Genomic DNA, 17,543 nt, shown 5'->3' with positions numbered 1-17,543 from the left:
ACAATGAAGGTAACCATTTTTTTTACACAAAGTCAAACCAGCAGTACCAATGGATTTTCCAAAGAAACACAGTACCAAAGGATAGCAAAACAGGGAACACCAGGACTACAAAAACTTGGACATTCATCCTTTTGCAGAGATTTTGGGAGCGCAGTACATTCCTTTCCAGCGACCTCATGACCCCTAAACCCCCCCACCCCCCATGCTGCCCCAATCCATTTGACTTCTTAGGAAGAGTCACCAGAGACATGAATGTCACTGCTGAGGTAAGTAAAGCTTCAACAAGGTCAACGTTCCCTCCGCAGACAGACACACTGCCGGCGGCTGTGCCCAAGATGACATTAAAGGCATGGATGTTGGTTTTTATTCAGGATGCTTGCAAGTCCAGACACTCAGACTCCTCACTCAGTTTCTCAACAGACCAGATCAGAGCCTCCATTAACTCTGCAAAAAGCATAGCATCGTCTACAAAGTCAAGATCAGTGAATCTCTCTTCACCAATAGATGCCCCCCAGCTGCTGGAATTCATGACCCTACCCAACATCCAGTCCATGTGAACACTGAACAGATTCCCAAAATTAACTTTGAAAAACGCACTCACGCTACTAGTTTAAAGGCTGGCCATAATATCCAGCAACTTTGGGGGGATCCCGCAAAGTCTCAGGATGTCCCACAGGGCAGCTTGATCAACTGAGTCAAATGCTTTATGAAAATCAACAAAGGTTACAAAGAAACTCTGCCAATATTTGCATTTGCACTTGATGAGAACCCTCAGTGCCAGAATGTGGTCGATGGTAGGCTTCTTAGGCATAAAACCAGTGCTCTGATTGCTGGTAGGTGAGCAGGTTATCACGGATCCTATTGAAGATGACCTTAGCAAGGACCTTACCAGAGCAGTGTTATCCCCCAAATCTTCAGAGTAACAACAACAAGCCTGCGGTCAGAAATATCAAACTGGGCACTTCTGTAGAAGCTTCCAGGGTCTGTCCATGAGGATGTGATCGATCTCCATCACCATATCACCAGTATTGAAGTACCAAGTCCAATGATGTGGCTCAGGGCACTGGAACCAGGATCTAGTGATCTGCTGGCCCTGACCTTTTGCAAAGTGAAGGAACATGGAGCCACTTTCACCATGGTCACCAGACCCATGGATACCGACGCAATCCTCATAGTCACACTGAAGTCACACTTGACCAGAGAAGTGTCATCTTGCAGACACCTATCAACCACCAAGCGAAGTTGCAAATAAAAACTGATTGTGCACAGCTAGGTTGTTAACTAAAGGGGATACATTCACTGGAGTGTGATAGCTTTCAGATTCTGTGGTCTTTATCTTGGAAAGTTTTACACATTGTTATTGTGTGAATAAAATATTTGTTAAAGGGGTGCTGATTAAGTATATGTGTATTGTTACAATGTAAGAGTTGGGTAAAATATTGTAACAGTAGGAACACACATGAATAACCTTCGACACCCAGAATGGAAGCAATGAAAATAAATATATTTCAGATTTATATATATAAATATATAAATCACACAAGGGTGATAAACATAAAAGTGAGGATAAATTAGAAATAAAATCATAAGTCAAATAAAAAACTGTATAGCCACCTAAACTGGTGGTTAAGAGTCTAAAATTTCTGTGGGCTGGCCTCCCTACTTGTCCACCTCAAAATGAACAGAAGATAGTGGCCAGGAAATGAAAAGACAAAAGTAGTAAACAAAGGCATAGTCACAAAACAGGTGAAGGTCATACGATCAAAAGCAGTCAGAGAATCACTTGTCTATGCCCAAAATAGAAAACAAGAATCACAGTCAAAAAAGATTAACAGGAAGTCCTAACACACATATCTTCTTTAAGATGCATTTTATCTTCAACTAACACTAACAAGAAAATATTGAGAAAGGGAACCAATACATGGAAATCAAAAGGTTTGCACTACCATCTTTTATAGGTGGCACAAGATGACACAATTTGTAGTGTGACCTGAGGCCACACAAAGACACAAAATGAAGGAAACCACCCAAAAAACTAAACATAAAATAGCACAGTGAGAAAAATTATATGTAAATGTAAAAATTACAAAAAAATAACGAGTATCGATGATGTTTAGCACTTCAAATTCCTATTCCTCATCAACATCAGCAAGAGTAGTTGAGCAAGCTGTTTGCTTTAATTTACTGTAGGGAATTGGTTTCAAATATGGAAAGTTGGGTGAATTGTGAAATGACTCGGAACACCAAAACTGAAAGACTGAACCTACATGTTTGAAGTTAGCATTAGGTCCTACAAGGGAGATAGCTTACAGATGGAATTCTCTGTCTCACTTTATATTGAGAAGTCACTTTTATACTTCCATTAATCTCTACCTATCCTCCACTTTAAATGTAAGTGTGATAGGCATTGTGTCAAACTAGAAGCTTAATTAGTGACATGATCACCCATGAATGAAAATAGTTAAAACACATTTAGACATTCAAATGTGTGAATTTCCCATTGGGATTAATAAAGTATCTATCTATCTATCTATCTATCTATCTATCTATCTATCTATCTATCTATCTATCTATCTATCTATCTATCTATCTATCTATCTATCTATCTATCTATCTATCTAAATGGTGACATTTCAATAGATGAATTAAACAAAATGTTTCTAGGTAGTTAAGCAAGAGGTAATAGTTTGTTCCAATTTGCCTGGAAAGCATTTATTGTGTATCTTAGAAACATTTCCAATTCCTGATTGACATTCTCCATCTGTTTTTTTTACTCTTAGAGGGTTGTCTTTACCCCATTACCCCAACTTTATGACAAAATACTCTGATAGTTTGGAAGTAAACTAAGAACTATACTCCAAAATATGAGTTAAGGCTGATATAGAGGGGAGTTTCTTTAGGGGAATGAAATGATCATGATTATTATATTATCCAATACTGTAGTGAAAACCTGTGATAGTGGAAGGTCTGACACAAGGTCTGTGCTACTTTCCTCTCACAGTCTGCTAAGCTGTGGGCTGTACCTTAAGAAACTATCAGAACTAGCCTTAGCCTAAACATGTACCTTATTAACCAAATTCACATGCGTCTTTCAAAAATAACATTTTGTTAGTTTCAGGGTAAATACCACCCCACAGATAAAGAAAAGCCCCAAGAAAAAAGTTAATTTCTATGTAGTCTGGAGACAAAAAGAACACCTTTAGTCACTGAATCTGTGCTGAGAAATGCTCAGTATGCAGCAGCCTAAGTAGTTCTACTAAGTCAGTGGGTGGCTGTTCACAGAACATGGCAGCTAAAAAACAATCTTAAGGCAGAATGTTTTCTTGTTCAGTTCATATGTAATACATTATGAATTGTAGAAGGAGGACAGCGCATAAAGTGTTGGGGTCCACAGGGGATGCCTTGTTTAATTTAACTAATTAAAAGAGATAAAGTTAGAACTCCAAATATAAGATTGTTTAGTTGTAGCATTATGATTGCTTCTCCGATACAGATTTCCTGAAGAAGGTATTGTTTCTCTTGGGTAGCTGGGTCCCGATTGAACATCTCCTCCCACAGATTCACTTCTAAAGTAGTGGATCGGGCAGAAAAGGTGGGTCTCGAGGAGGTGGGGTGGAAGTGATATTAATGGTCCACCAGGATGTTCTCCTCCACTTGGAGGGTGTAAATAAAAGATGTTACTGAATGTGTGACACCCAAACTCTTCACCCTGTTACTTACTTGATAAGAGTTGATTAATAATAATAAATAATAATTCTTTACATTTATATAGACACTCTCTAAGCCCTCATGTGTAACAATATCATATATAATATGTATAGTGTATATCAGGAAACTACTGTTTAACAATACAGTACAAATTATGAAAGTAAAGTACAAGGTGACCTGAGCATATATTATTTTTATGTTATGTGTCATTTTTTTAGAAAATGAGTGTAAAGTCAATAGCCAGCTGTGACGCAGACTACATGTGAAACAGCAGGTTGGCCGAGCTAACTAGAATGAGTATTGTTGACATTGAAAAGGATCTTCAAAATGGTGATTTTATAGGTATTATAATATCAATAATAAAAAAATCCTTAACTTGATATAATGGATCTCATGTTCAACGGTAACTTTCAAGGTACTAGAAAATTGTCAAAAAATTCTGTCATTTCTGCAAGTATAGACACAAGAACTGAGCACTAGGACAGAAAAATCTGTTCCAAAATGTGTTGTGAAGGTTTTTTATTTTTTTTAATGAGCCTGTCTGTTTTAGTAATGATACATGTTTAAAAAATATGAATAAGCTGAGCAAAACCAGACCCGCAAGATACTTAGAACTGTATAGCATGTCTGGAGTAACACAGATGGAAGATTTAGTACAAGGTAAAACAAACACCCATTTGCTTACATTCTAATTTCAGTTATTGCCTTTGAATACAGTTTTTAAAAAAATTGAATTATATCTGAATAGTGCCATTTGATCATAAAGCCATACAAGAAATTTAATGCATCTTGTCAAAGAGAAAGGTAAGCACAAATACAGTATCAAAATAACAGGAAGTATGAAATAAGAATTCCTGAGATTCTGAAAACTTGAACTAAAAGATAAGCCAACGTCAAGCAATAAGTATTATAATTTTGGTCTTTTAAAGCATGCAGAATTTAGTTTGGCGCATATTTATTTATTTTCTGTTCATTTATAGTCGAAGATAGGGTTCATAGGTCTTAGAGCGTCATTATTGTGAATTTCCCATTGGGATTAATAAAGTATCTATCTATCTATCTATCTATCTATCTATCTATCTATCTATCTATCTATCTATCTATCTATCTATCTATCTATCTATCTATCTATCTATCTATCTATCTATCTATCTATCTATCTATTGTCATATGTACAGAATATTGTGAAATTCTTACTCTAAAATGTGTTATTCATTTTTAACATTTAATTATTTAGTTTTCTTTTTGCTATTTATGTTTAGTTTCATTTACAGTCTCTGGCATTTTATTTGTTTTTCTGCATCATTGGCACAACATAGCAGTCAAAAGTTGTGATGTCATTGGACAACCACTATTTAAGATAGTGACACACAATAAGCATCATAAGTTTTATTGATTATTCAAAAACTATGTCTTGTGAGGTTGATATTTCAGATCTAATTAAGGAATTTCTGAGTGTTTATTTTTCCCATTGATTTTTTGTTAACACTTTGGGCATTGCCAATCTGTATTTTTTGTCTATCTAGCTTTTGACACATGCTTAGTTTTTTGACTGTGTTTTCTTTCTGCCTCTCTTGTCTCCTGTTCTGAAATCATTTTGCTACTTCTTTCTTGTGTCATTTCCACTAATCAGTAGGATGTGTAAGTGAAAAAAGCTTAGTGACACCATCAGCTAAGCTAGTAAGCCCTACACCTCCATACTGGGAAGACAAGGAAATCCCAAAGTGGGACTGGGGAAGGTGTTGCCTTGTAAAATATGTTGTCATCATTGTCACAACCAGGTAAAGGCAAATTTGTTACAATATAAAGAAAACAAATGGACACTTTCATGTATAATTCCTAATGCTATGGTCATATGTTTTATTTACTGTACAATTATGAACTTCCACCAAATTAGTTCAAGTTTGCGTATTCTATCTTTACCAAAAATGAGATAAAGGAAAAATAAAGATTTTGTATATTATACAGTATATATAGTAAGGTAGTATGTTATACAGTATATACTGTATACATACATAACATTCTCAAAACCGCTTAATCCAATTAACGGGTGCATGGAGTAAGAGCCAAATCTGGCAGTGTTGAGTGTAAGGCAGCAGTCCATTGCAATAAATGAGTATTTGCTCTTGGATAGCATAGACATGACAACTTTGCTTTTTTACCTTTCTAAAACAGTTATTCAACTTTTATTGTTTTTCATAGGCAGTATTATCTCAAAGCATTTAAAAGAAGAATACAATATTTAATGCAGTCTCTCACTCTCTTTTTATTAAAAAATATTGAAAAATAATCCAGCCAACATTTTAATGTAAACTCAAAACCAGGATACAGAGTGAACTGCTTCCTCCAGAAGCCAAAGTGAAAATGCTTAACAGTAATATGCATGTCTCTGGGGTCGTTGGACACATTCAAAGAAAGAAAATCTGTAATCTCTGATGCACTGAGCAACGTCAGCTGGAAGGCCAGAGTGTGGTGGTGATGAGTGCCAATTTGTTTTGCTGGAGTATATTTAGCTTTAAACCATAAAGGGGCTGTGGGCCACCTTTAGATACCAGATGCAGGTCAATAAGATGACACATTGTTACAGTTCTTAAATACCAAAAATGGCAAATGGCAAGTTTATCAGTTGCTGAAGACCAAGTGCTGAGTGTCTGGATATGGATGTTGCCAAGCTTCTTGCTTATGTGGCTTTGGTTGCCCAGGTTAGAGTTTAATTTTCTACAGCAATTATCTACCTAATAGATGGTGCCTACTACTGAACATCTGGTTCCATTTTACACACTTCTGGGAGGTAAACCAAATGATAGCAATATTCAGAAACTAGGAAAGTTGCACATTACATAAAAAGGTATGCAGTGTCAGAAATCACAAATAAAAATACAGTTTAAATAGATAGATAGATAGATAGATAGATAGATAGATAGATAGATAGATAGATAGATAGATAGATAGATAGATAGATAGATAGATAGATAGATAGATAGTTTATTAATCCCAAGGGGATTATGTAAATAGCTAGGCACAAGCAAGAAAGCAGAATGGAAAAATGAGATATAAAAGTAGAAATCAAAGAACAAATATAGTGCTACTTTGACGACACATGCATAAAGCGCTATGTGACTCGTGCAGCTGCCAGATTTGGTTTAAGCAGGTCTGAGAATATTTTATTGGCCTAAACGTTACAGCCATTACCAACATCTATAACGCATCTTTACATATTTGTTTCAACACTTGGACTACTGAGTATAGAATAGTCTATTCTTGCTGACAAACATCTAAGTTCTTAATTGAACTAAAATGAAAATGAAAGATTTTGTACCCAAATTATGTCAACTTAAATTAAATTTGGTGTTATTTGAGACCAGAGTATACTCACTTTTTTCCATTTAAAAGAATGTTAATTATTTTTCTCATTTTGAAACTAACCCTATGAAAGGGGTTTCAGGAATGGATTGCAAAGTATGCACAATAAACTGCACAGGACAATACAAACATATTATAAATTGCCTTGGTAAAACAAACAACGGGTTCTCCTCATATGTGGACAGTTGCTCAAATGTTTTGTACAGTCAGTTTGAACTAAAACATTTCACTTTGACATCCTAATATGTTAATAAACAAGCACACATATGTTTACTGATAATGCATGCTTCTATAGTTCATTGTGTAAAAAGAAAATTAATTGAAAAGCAGTTTTGCTGCTTCTACAAATGCCACATTGATGTCCTAAGACAATAATAGACAATACTATTGAAGAAACTGTTATTATTTTGCATATAATATTAATGTAATGTCCTGACCTTCTGTAGTCATTAAAACTTCCATGTTCAAAAACAGTAGGGTGTTTTTCCCAGGTGTTCTACCTAAATTCCCCATTGGTTCACCTAACAGTATCCCCTAACATTCATCTGCCTTTGTAACTACTTAAAAATTGTGCTTTGTAGTCATTTGCAGTCATTCCTTTGGTGGCTGCCCCGGTTCATTACAATCATATAAAAAGGTGAAAAGTATCTTATTGGCAAATCAAATAAATGATCTAAATTGAGGGTGCATTGTTGTTACATCTTTTTATTTTCTAAACTACTAGACCAGTGCTTCCCAAACTCAGTCCTGGGACCCATTGTGGCTGCAGGTTTTCGTTCCAACCTGCTTCTGTTTTTAATTGGACTCCTGGGCTAATTAACTGAACTGTTATTGCCCAGAATCTGTGTTTTTGGAAAAATATAGAAATTAGAAAACTAAGTTTTTAAAAATATATATATTGAAATGTACTAAGCAGTTATATGGGAATAATGTTTTTTTTAACAATACTTTCATCTTGATTTTCATTCTACTTTTCCAGGTGTTCTAATTGTTTAATTAATTCATTATTTACTAATTAGTGGGTCTGATGCTGAAGTAGCTGCAGTCTTTGATTATTTAGTGTTGTTTGCCTGGGTGTCTGCACTGCTAACTTTTAATTGTCATTAATAAGATACAATGAAGGGGGAAAACTGCAAAGAGAAAGGGCAAAATATAATGAAATCAACAAAAGAGAGTTAAGCAATTTTAAAAAGCATCACATTATATTATTTCACAGGAATGGACCAGGCTCATCAAGAGCAGATACTCATTTTCCAGTCTTCAACACTTTTGATAGATACTGTACTTTATTAATCATTCAAAATTTATTAACAAGATACAGATATACATATAACAAGAATTATCTACTGTATAAGTAAATTAACAAAGTATTGACATTTACTAAGAAAAAAGTGATTAAATTACACATACTTGCCAGTTACACTTTCACAGTATAGGGTGTCAGTCATTACCACAGTATATTGGTAGATAGTACCATATGGTAGATATGAATCTGAGCAAAAATAATGCACATGTGTATAGTTACCATCAAAGAGCAGTATTTCCACCACATATAATAAATAGACTGTATGGATAGGGAGCACTCACCAGTCAGTAAAATAGAGATCTATAACATATAGGAAACAAGCATTTAATAGTTTGCTTTGAAGTCAGGGGTCAGGTAACTTGACACAGTAGAATGTTTAACTCATTTAAAGTTCCCACACAAGCAGAGCTCCAGTGACTGTGGAGTTGAGTGGAGAGAGAAGAGCAAACAATTGATTGGCAGATGAAGCAAACAGCAGCTTGTATACAATGAGAGAGGAAGGAGAGGTGAGGTTTTTGGTAGGTAAATGGACCAGCCGCCCCACTTATAAAAAGGGGTTCAACATTAATAAAGGCAGGCCAAGAGATGCTACAAGGTTATTATTTCCTTCTGTTTGTGATGTTTCCACTTTCCTATTTCACCTCTGTTTTATTGGACTAATGAAAATCCCCTTTTTGCATTTCTGCATCCTTTCTTTTATTCATTTTACCCATTGGATTAACAGCACTTACCTATGTTAGAGCACATCAGTTGACAAAGAAAAAATCCTTGACAGAAGAATTATTTTACTATATTGTGTAGGTTTGAGGTTAGCAGTTTATTGTTCGGAATAAATGTTCATGAATGCTATTTTCAAAATGAACAGCTTCTTTACCTGTTTCACACCAGCTCTAATATTATATTATTACTAGCTGTCCCCTGTGGCTCCGCCCACATAGTAGTGAAACAGGACAAACTTTAAAAATCAATTTAAAAAAATGAATTCTGGTCAATTTTTTATTTTTTTTTTAAATTAATTCTGGTCACCCCTCCTCGAACCGCCACCTTATCGTGGTGGAGGGGTTTGCGTGTCCCAATGATCCTAGGAGCTCTGTTGTCCGGGGCTTTATGCCCCTGGTAGGGCCACCCAAGGCAAACTGGTCCTAGGTGAGGGATGAGACAAAGTGCGGTTCAACAAAACCTCCATGATGAATACAAAATTTGGACAGAGTTTTCCCTCACCCGGACGCGGGTCACCGGGGCCCTCCTCTGGAGCCAGGCCTGGAGGTGGGGCTCGATGGCGAGCGCCTGGTGGCCGGGCTTACACCCATGGGGCTCGGCCGGGCACAGCCCGAAGGGACAACGTGGGTCCCCCTTCCCATGGGCTCACCACCTATGGGAGGGGCCAAGGAGGTCGGGTGCAGTGTGAGTTGGGTAGTAGCCGAAGGCGGGGACCTTGGCGGTCAGATCCTTGGCTACAGAAGCTGGCTCTTGGGACATGGAATGTCACCTCTCTGAAGGGGAAGGAGCCTGAGCTAGTGCGCGAGGTCGAGAGGTTCCGGCTAGATATAGTCGGGCTAACCTCGACGCACAGCTTGGACCCTGGAACCAATCTCCTTGAGAGGGGCGCTGGACTCTCTACCACTCCGGAGTTGCCCCCGTTGAGAGGTGCCGAGCAGGTGTGGGTATACTTATTGCCCCCGAACTTGGAGCCTGTACATTGGGGTTTACCCCGGTGGACAAGAGGGTAGCATCCCTCCGCCTTCGGATGGGTGGACGGGTCCTAACTGTTGTTTGTGCGTATGCACCGAACAGCAGTTCGGAGTACCCACCCTTTTTGGAGTCCCTGGAGGGGTGCTGGAGGGCACACCTTCTGGGGACTCCCTCGTACTGTTGGGAGACTTCAATGCTCACGTGGGCAATGACAGTGAGACCTGGAAGGGCGTGATTGGGAGGAATGGCACCCCCGATCTGAACCCGAGTGGTGTTTTGTTATTGGACTTCTGTGCTCGTCACGGATTGTCCATAACGAACACCATGTTCAAGCATAGGGGTGTTCATATGTGCACTTGGCACCAGGACACCCTAGGCCTCAGTTCGATGATCGACTTTGTGGTCGTGTCATCGGACTTGCGGCCACATGTCTTGGACACTCGGGTGAAGAGAGGGGCGGAGCTGTCAACTGATCACCACCTGGTGGTGAGTTGGCTCCGATGGTGGGGGAGGATGCCGGTCAGGCCTGGTAGGCCCAAACGTGTTGTGAGGGTCTGTTGGGAACGTCTGGCAGAGCCCCCAGTCAGAAGTAGCTTCAACTCCCACCTCCGGCAGAACTTCGACCATGCCCCGAGGGAGGTGGGGGACATTGAGTCCGAATGGGCCATGTTCCGTGCCTCTATTGTTGAGGCGGCTGACCGAAGCTGTGGCCGTAAGGTAGTCGGTGCCTGTCGTGGCGGCAATCCCCGAACCCGTTGGTGGACACCAGCGGTGAAGGATGCCGTCAAGCTGAAGAAGGAGTCCTACCAGTCTCTTTTGTCCTGTGGGACTCTGGAGGCAGCTGATAGGTACCGGCAGGCCAAGTGGAATGCGGCTTCGGTGGTTGCTGAGGCAAAAACTCGGGCATGGGAGGAGTTTGGGGAGGCCATGGACAACGACTTTTGGATGGCTTCGAGGAAATTCTGGTCCACCATCCGGCGTCTCAGGAGGGGGAAGCAGTGCAGTGTCAACACTGTATATGGTGGGGATGGTGTACTGCTGACCTCGACTCAGGACGTTGTGGGTCGGTGGGGGGAGTACTTCGAAGACCTCCTCAATCCCACTAACATGCCTTCCAATGAGGAAGCAGAGCCTGGGGACTCAGAGGTGGGCTCCCCCATCTCTGGGACTGAGGTCACCGAGGTGGTCAAAAAACTCCTTGGTGGCAGGGCCCCGGGGATGGATGAGATACGCCCTGAGTTCCTCAAGGCTCTGGATGTTGTAGGGCTGTCTTGGTTGACACGTCTCTGCAACATCGCATGGACATCATGGACAGTGCCTCCAGATTGGCAGACCGGGGTGGTGGTCCCCCTCTTTAAGAAGGGGGACCGGAGGGTGTGTTCCAACTACAGAGGGATCACACTCCTCAGCCTCCCTGGAAAACTCTATTCAGGGGTTCTGGAGAGGAGGGTCCGTCGGATAGTCAAACCTCGGATTCAGGAGGAACAGTGTGGTTTTCGTCCTGGTCGCAGAACAGTGCACCAGCTCTACACCCTTAGCAGGGTCCTGGAGGGTGCATGGGAGTTCGCCCAACCAGTCTACATGTGTTTTGTGGACTTGGAAAAGGTGTTCGACTGTGTCCCTCGGGGAATCCTGTGGGTGGTGCTCCGAGAGTATGGGGTACCGGACCCCCTGATAAGAGCTGTTCGGTCCCTGTACGATCGGTGTCAGAGCTTGGTCCGCATTGCCGGCAGTAAGTCGAACCCATTTCCAATGAGAGTTGGACTCTGCCAGGGCTGCCCTTTGTCACCGATTCTGTTCATAACTTTTATGGACTATGTCTCTCGGCTGGCCTGGGAACGCCTTGGGATTCCCCCGGGAGAGCTAGAAGAAGTGGCCGGGGAGAGGGAAGTCTGGGCATCTCTGCTCAGGCTGCTGCACCCGCGACCCGACCTCGGATAAGCGGAAGAGGATGGATGGATGGATGGATAATTCTGGTCAAATAGAAGGTAGGTATGCTGCAACGTCAAACATTGGCACTGTATCTGATTGTGGAGAAAAGCACGTGACTGTGATATCTGTGGCAATCAGCAGCTACCTTCTAAAACACATGTAGCTCTGATCTCTCTCTCTCAAAAACGTCAAACGTTACTCCTTAACAATCTACAGATGAAAATGTTTGTTGAACAAACAGCTAGCTAAGTGGAGGCAAGGTACGTTTCAACATGTGGCAAGAGGTAGACCGACTTAAATGGGGGCTGGTGCATGAGTGAAGAGGGCCCTGCCCCACTCCCTTTGGCCTGCAGCCGCTCTCTTGGATTCACGCAAATAAATCGGCACTGCAAGCAAACTATGATACTTAGTGTGATGAGAGAAGTTGCAAAATCAAATGGAATGTGAATATAGAAAAAACATGCCTGATCTAAATTCATTCAGTAGTTCTCTTGTGAAAACCAGACAAACATACAAACAGACAGAGGTTGGATTTTACATATACCGTATACGAGTGGGTACCCAAAAATAACTGGAATCTGTACCTGGTGCAGAATTTCTCTGCTAGGTGTAGCATACTTAAAGTATTCTGTGGCACTCTGCCAAGTGGCATTGCTCTGTATTGTTCGTACAGCATTCCGTGTCGATTTTTCGTGGTGCTTATTAAACATGTTCTGTGATTTCTGTGATGGGCGATCATTAAGAACAGCGAGTCTGTGTTAAATTTTGTTTTCTCTTAGGGAAAACAGCTGCTAACACTGTAGTTATGCTTGAAACTGCTTTTAATGAGGAAGCTTTAAGTAAAACATAGGTCTACGAGTAGTTTTCGTGTTTCAAATGAGGGGAAATGTTTTTTTCTTGTTATTGCATATGAAAAAAGAACTCTAAATAGTATCATCTCCAGACAGAAGAGCAGCTTCAGCGACAGACTGCTGTCACTGTCCTGCTCCACTGACAGATTGAGGAGATCGTTCCTCCCCCAAACTATGCAACTCTTCAATTCCACCCGGGGGGGTAAACGTTAACATTTAACATTATACAAAGTTATTGTCTGTTTTTCACCTGCATTATTATTATTATCAATCTTTAATTTAATATTATTTATTGTATCAGTATACTGCTGCTGGATAATGTGAATTTCCCATTGGGATTAATAAAGTATCTATCTATCTATCTATCTATCTATCTATCTATCTATCTATCTATCTATCTATCTATCTATCTATCTATCTATCTATCTATCTATCTATCTATCTATCTGGCTCTTGTTTGGAAAAGTGTGCCAGATGATGTTGCCTCTGACAGAAGAGCTCAGGACAATTTGGATTACCACGGAAGGAGACAGCAGCATCTATCTCAAAGTGCTCATTCCATTCCTCTGTCTGTCATCTGGGGGTCTTTACAATATGATGTTTCTTATGTGGTGTCCGCATGTTTTACCAGGACAGACATTGCATGCACACAATGCAATACTAGATAAGTATCTGGTAAAAATCAAGGTGTGGATAAAGTTTTAATATGTCTAGAATAAACATGTGCAATAAATGTGACTGCTATTAATGAGAAACTGTCATATTATCCACAGTTTATTATACAATTATCAAAATCATTCAAATAGCTATAATAGCCATCGGCCTTTTGTACAGCTTAAGTGCCTGTGATTTTATACATCTTAAACATGGTCAGGAAGAGGAGATGACAAAATTTGATAGCTCCTCAAATTGTTTTAAGATGCAAATTATAAACAGAAGAAATGTGTTTACATGTGAGAGCCTTCTACCCTGTTTAAATTCTCATTTCTCAGACTAAACAAGTCCTTGAAAGCCTTTTATTTGGCTCAAAATGCTGTGGCATTTTAAAGGAAATGTTTCAAAACATGAAACAAAGAAGCAGAAAATTTTGGTTTAATCCTATGTAGTTGCATGGTTATTATTAATGATGAACTTCAGAAAATGAATACAGCATATTGCAATGTACAATACTACATACCACAAAATACTACATGTCTGGCATGGTATACAGTATATGCTATTTGATTAACAAACATTTATATCATTATTACTTTTATTATATCATTAATCATGTGACTGCAATTCAATATATTTATCATACCAACATGGCCAAAGGGTTCAGTTGATGTTTGGACCCTCTGCAGTTCGCATACCAGGAGAAGGTGGGAGCAGAGGATGCCATCATCTATATGCTACACCGATCCCTCTCCCACTTGGACAGAGGCAGTGGTGCTGTAAGATTATGTTCCTGGACTTCTCTAGCACCTTCACCTGGTGGCATGGATCGTGGACTGTCTTACAGACAGACCTCAGTATGTGCGTCTCGGGAACTGCAGGTCTGACATTGTGGTCAGCAACACAGGAGCGCCGCAGGGGACTGTACTTTCTCCGGTCCTGTTCAGCCTATATACATCGGACTTCCAAAACAACTTGGAGTCCTGCCACGTGCAAAAGTTTGCTGACGACACTGCTATCGTGGGCTACATCAGGAGTGGGCAGGAGGAGGAGTATAGGAACCTAATCAAGGACTTTGTTAAATGGTGCGACTCAAACCACCTATACCTGAACACCAGCAAAACCAAGGAGCTGGTGGTGGATTTTAGGAGTACCAGGCCCCTCATGGACCCCGTGATAATCAGAGGTGACTGTATGCAGAGGGTGCAGACCTATAAATACCTGGGAGTGCAGCTGGCTGATAAATTGGACTGGACTGCCAATACTGATGCTCTGTGCAAGAGAGGACAGAGCCAACTATACTTCCTTAGAAGGCTGGTGTCTTTCAACATCTGCAATAAGATGCTGCAAATGTTCTATCAGATGTTTGTTGCGAGCGCTCTCTTCTACGCAATGGTGTGCTGGGAAGGCAGCATAAAGAAGAGGGACACCTCACGCTTGGAAAAACTGGTGAGGAAGGCAGGCTCTATTGTTGGCATGGAGCTGGACAGTTTGATATCCGTGGCAGAGCGACGGGCGCTGAGCAGTCTCCTGTCAATCATGGAGAATCCACTGCATCCACTGAACAGTGTCATCTCCAGACACAGGAGCAGCTTCAGCGACAGACTGCTGTCACTGTCCTGCTCCACTGACAGACTGAGGGGATTGTTCCTCCCCCACACTATGCGACTCTTCAATTCCACTCGGGAGGGTAAACGTTAACATTATACAAAGTTATTGTCTGTTATACCTGCATTTTTATCACTCTTTAATTTAATATTGCTTTTCATCAATATGCTTCTGCTGGAGTATGTGAATTTCCCCTTACATAGATAGATAGATAGATAGATAGATAGATAGATAGATAGATAGATAGATAGATAGATAGATAGATAGATAGATAGATAGATAGATAGATAGATAGATAGATAGATAGATAGATACTTTATCTGTCTATCTATCTATCTTTAGTGACTTTCACTGTGATTTGATTAAATGTGCTCAAACTGGTGATTCCATCCATCCATCCATTTTCCAACCCGCTGAATCCGTACACAGGGTCACGGGGGTCTCCTGGAGCCAATCCCAGCCAACACAAGGCACAAGGCAGGAACCAATCCCGGGCAGGGTGCCAACCCACCGCAGGACACACACAAACACACCCACACACCAAGCACACACTAGGGCCAATTTGGAATCGCCAATCCCAGTATCTCAAAAACAGCATTCCTCTTGGGATTTTCACACACTGCATTCTATAATGTTTAAAGAGGATGTGGAGATGAATAGAAAACACCCAGTTTTCAAAAAAAAACTTATAAATGAGAGAGGTCAGCAACAAATGGTCAGACTTGTTTATGCTAACAGAAAGGCCACAAATATTCAAATAACTGCGGTTTACAACAGTGGTGTGGAGAGGAGCATTTCTGAACACAACACTTTAGACCTTGAAACAGCTGACCTACAGCAGCTAGAAACTATACTGGGTTAATTTATATAATGCACTCCCATTAATAAGACCAGTGCACTGAATACATTTATAATTATGTTATAGCTAAAACAAACAATTACAGATATGTACATGGAAATAGGGAAAAAATATATATACATATATATATATATATATATTTCTATAGACATAAAAGTTTTTCATGCAACTAAATATTAACAAATAAATGGCGAACAGCAAATATATTCAGATAAGACTACAAAATGTATAAAGGAAACAAAAGTGCAGTGTTCACTGATTAGCTATCTGGTCCCCCAGCACCTTCCTGGCCTTCCACAAAGTATTACAGAACTAGGAAACACTGATGAGAATAGAAAATTCTACAATGACATTCTGCATATTGGATCCACTCACAAAGCACACAAGATTTAAAATTTGGTATCAGCATTTGGTATATGGAGGACTATTTCGGATAGAGATACAAATAAGCACAGAAAACCTATGAAGGTAGTCAAAGAATAGGAACCACACAGATGAACGAGCATTTGCCATGAACAATGCAAAATGATAAAAAATAGTGAAACAGGGCCTTGGAAAGACCTGAAACAACAGGAGGGTAAGTATCAGAATATATCAATGGTTTAATGGGTATAGCAATCATTTTTATAAGTCAGTAGACAATCTGATATCTGAAAATAACCAAATGTCGATGAGCTAAGTTGAGGACTAATGTGGGCAGAACATCTGGTTTAAGATAACAATCAGATTTCAACATTTTGAACCTTTTGTAGCCTGACAATACTCTGCACTAGAAGACAGGTAAAAAAGATGAATGTGATAGTTTAAACAAAAACAGATAAAAGTATGAAAAATTATTTAAAACTATAATTCAGTGAGGTAGTGCCAGACTCTGTGACTTGTAGGTGATACAAATGAATCTTTACTGCATTAGAGATATAAGATTTGTAGCTAAAGCTACCCTGTCTGACTCCAAACATGGTCACAGAAGAAGATGGGTTAATTTAATCAAACAATCAGACAGCACACTGTTACTTGACATTTTATTCATAATGAATAATTTTAAAGTGAGTAAGAACTCATTTAAACATATATATCAAACATTTATATCAAATTTCAAAATTAACTGATTTTATTTCTTTTCCTTGAATACCACTGTAAAAAATTTACCTTTACAAATGAATTAAAAGATAGCTTTTAAAGTGGCATTAATTAAAAGCATGTGCCTCAGCACTATTTAGAGTGTCAATGGATCAACAAGAATTACATAGTGATAAGTAAGTAAGCCATCACTTAACATGCAAAAGTCCTAACAAATAGTCAAACAAAAACTTTGAGTTCAAGGCAGTAAAAGCAAACCCATAAAGTTTTTATTGCCCAGTACCCTGATTGGATTGTTTCCTCCCCTGCATATTGCAAGAAATGGGGCAGAATATTCTCAGATGTAGGACTGCTCACCAGTGATGTTGTTTACTCCATATAAATGCCATTCTCTTAAAAAAAAAGCAAAATGTATGTATTAACAGACAGAAGAGGGGATTTTCTTATCCTTTTCTCATCATTTACTCAAAGATAACATAACTGCAAAGAG

Source organism: Erpetoichthys calabaricus, chromosome 4 (genome assembly GCF_900747795.2).
Source record: "Erpetoichthys calabaricus chromosome 4, fErpCal1.3, whole genome shotgun sequence".
NCBI classification, from domain to species: Eukaryota; Metazoa; Chordata; class Cladistia; order Polypteriformes; family Polypteridae; genus Erpetoichthys; species Erpetoichthys calabaricus.
The sequence above is the reverse complement of the archived record's forward strand: the minus strand, read 5'-3'. Positions refer to the sequence as shown.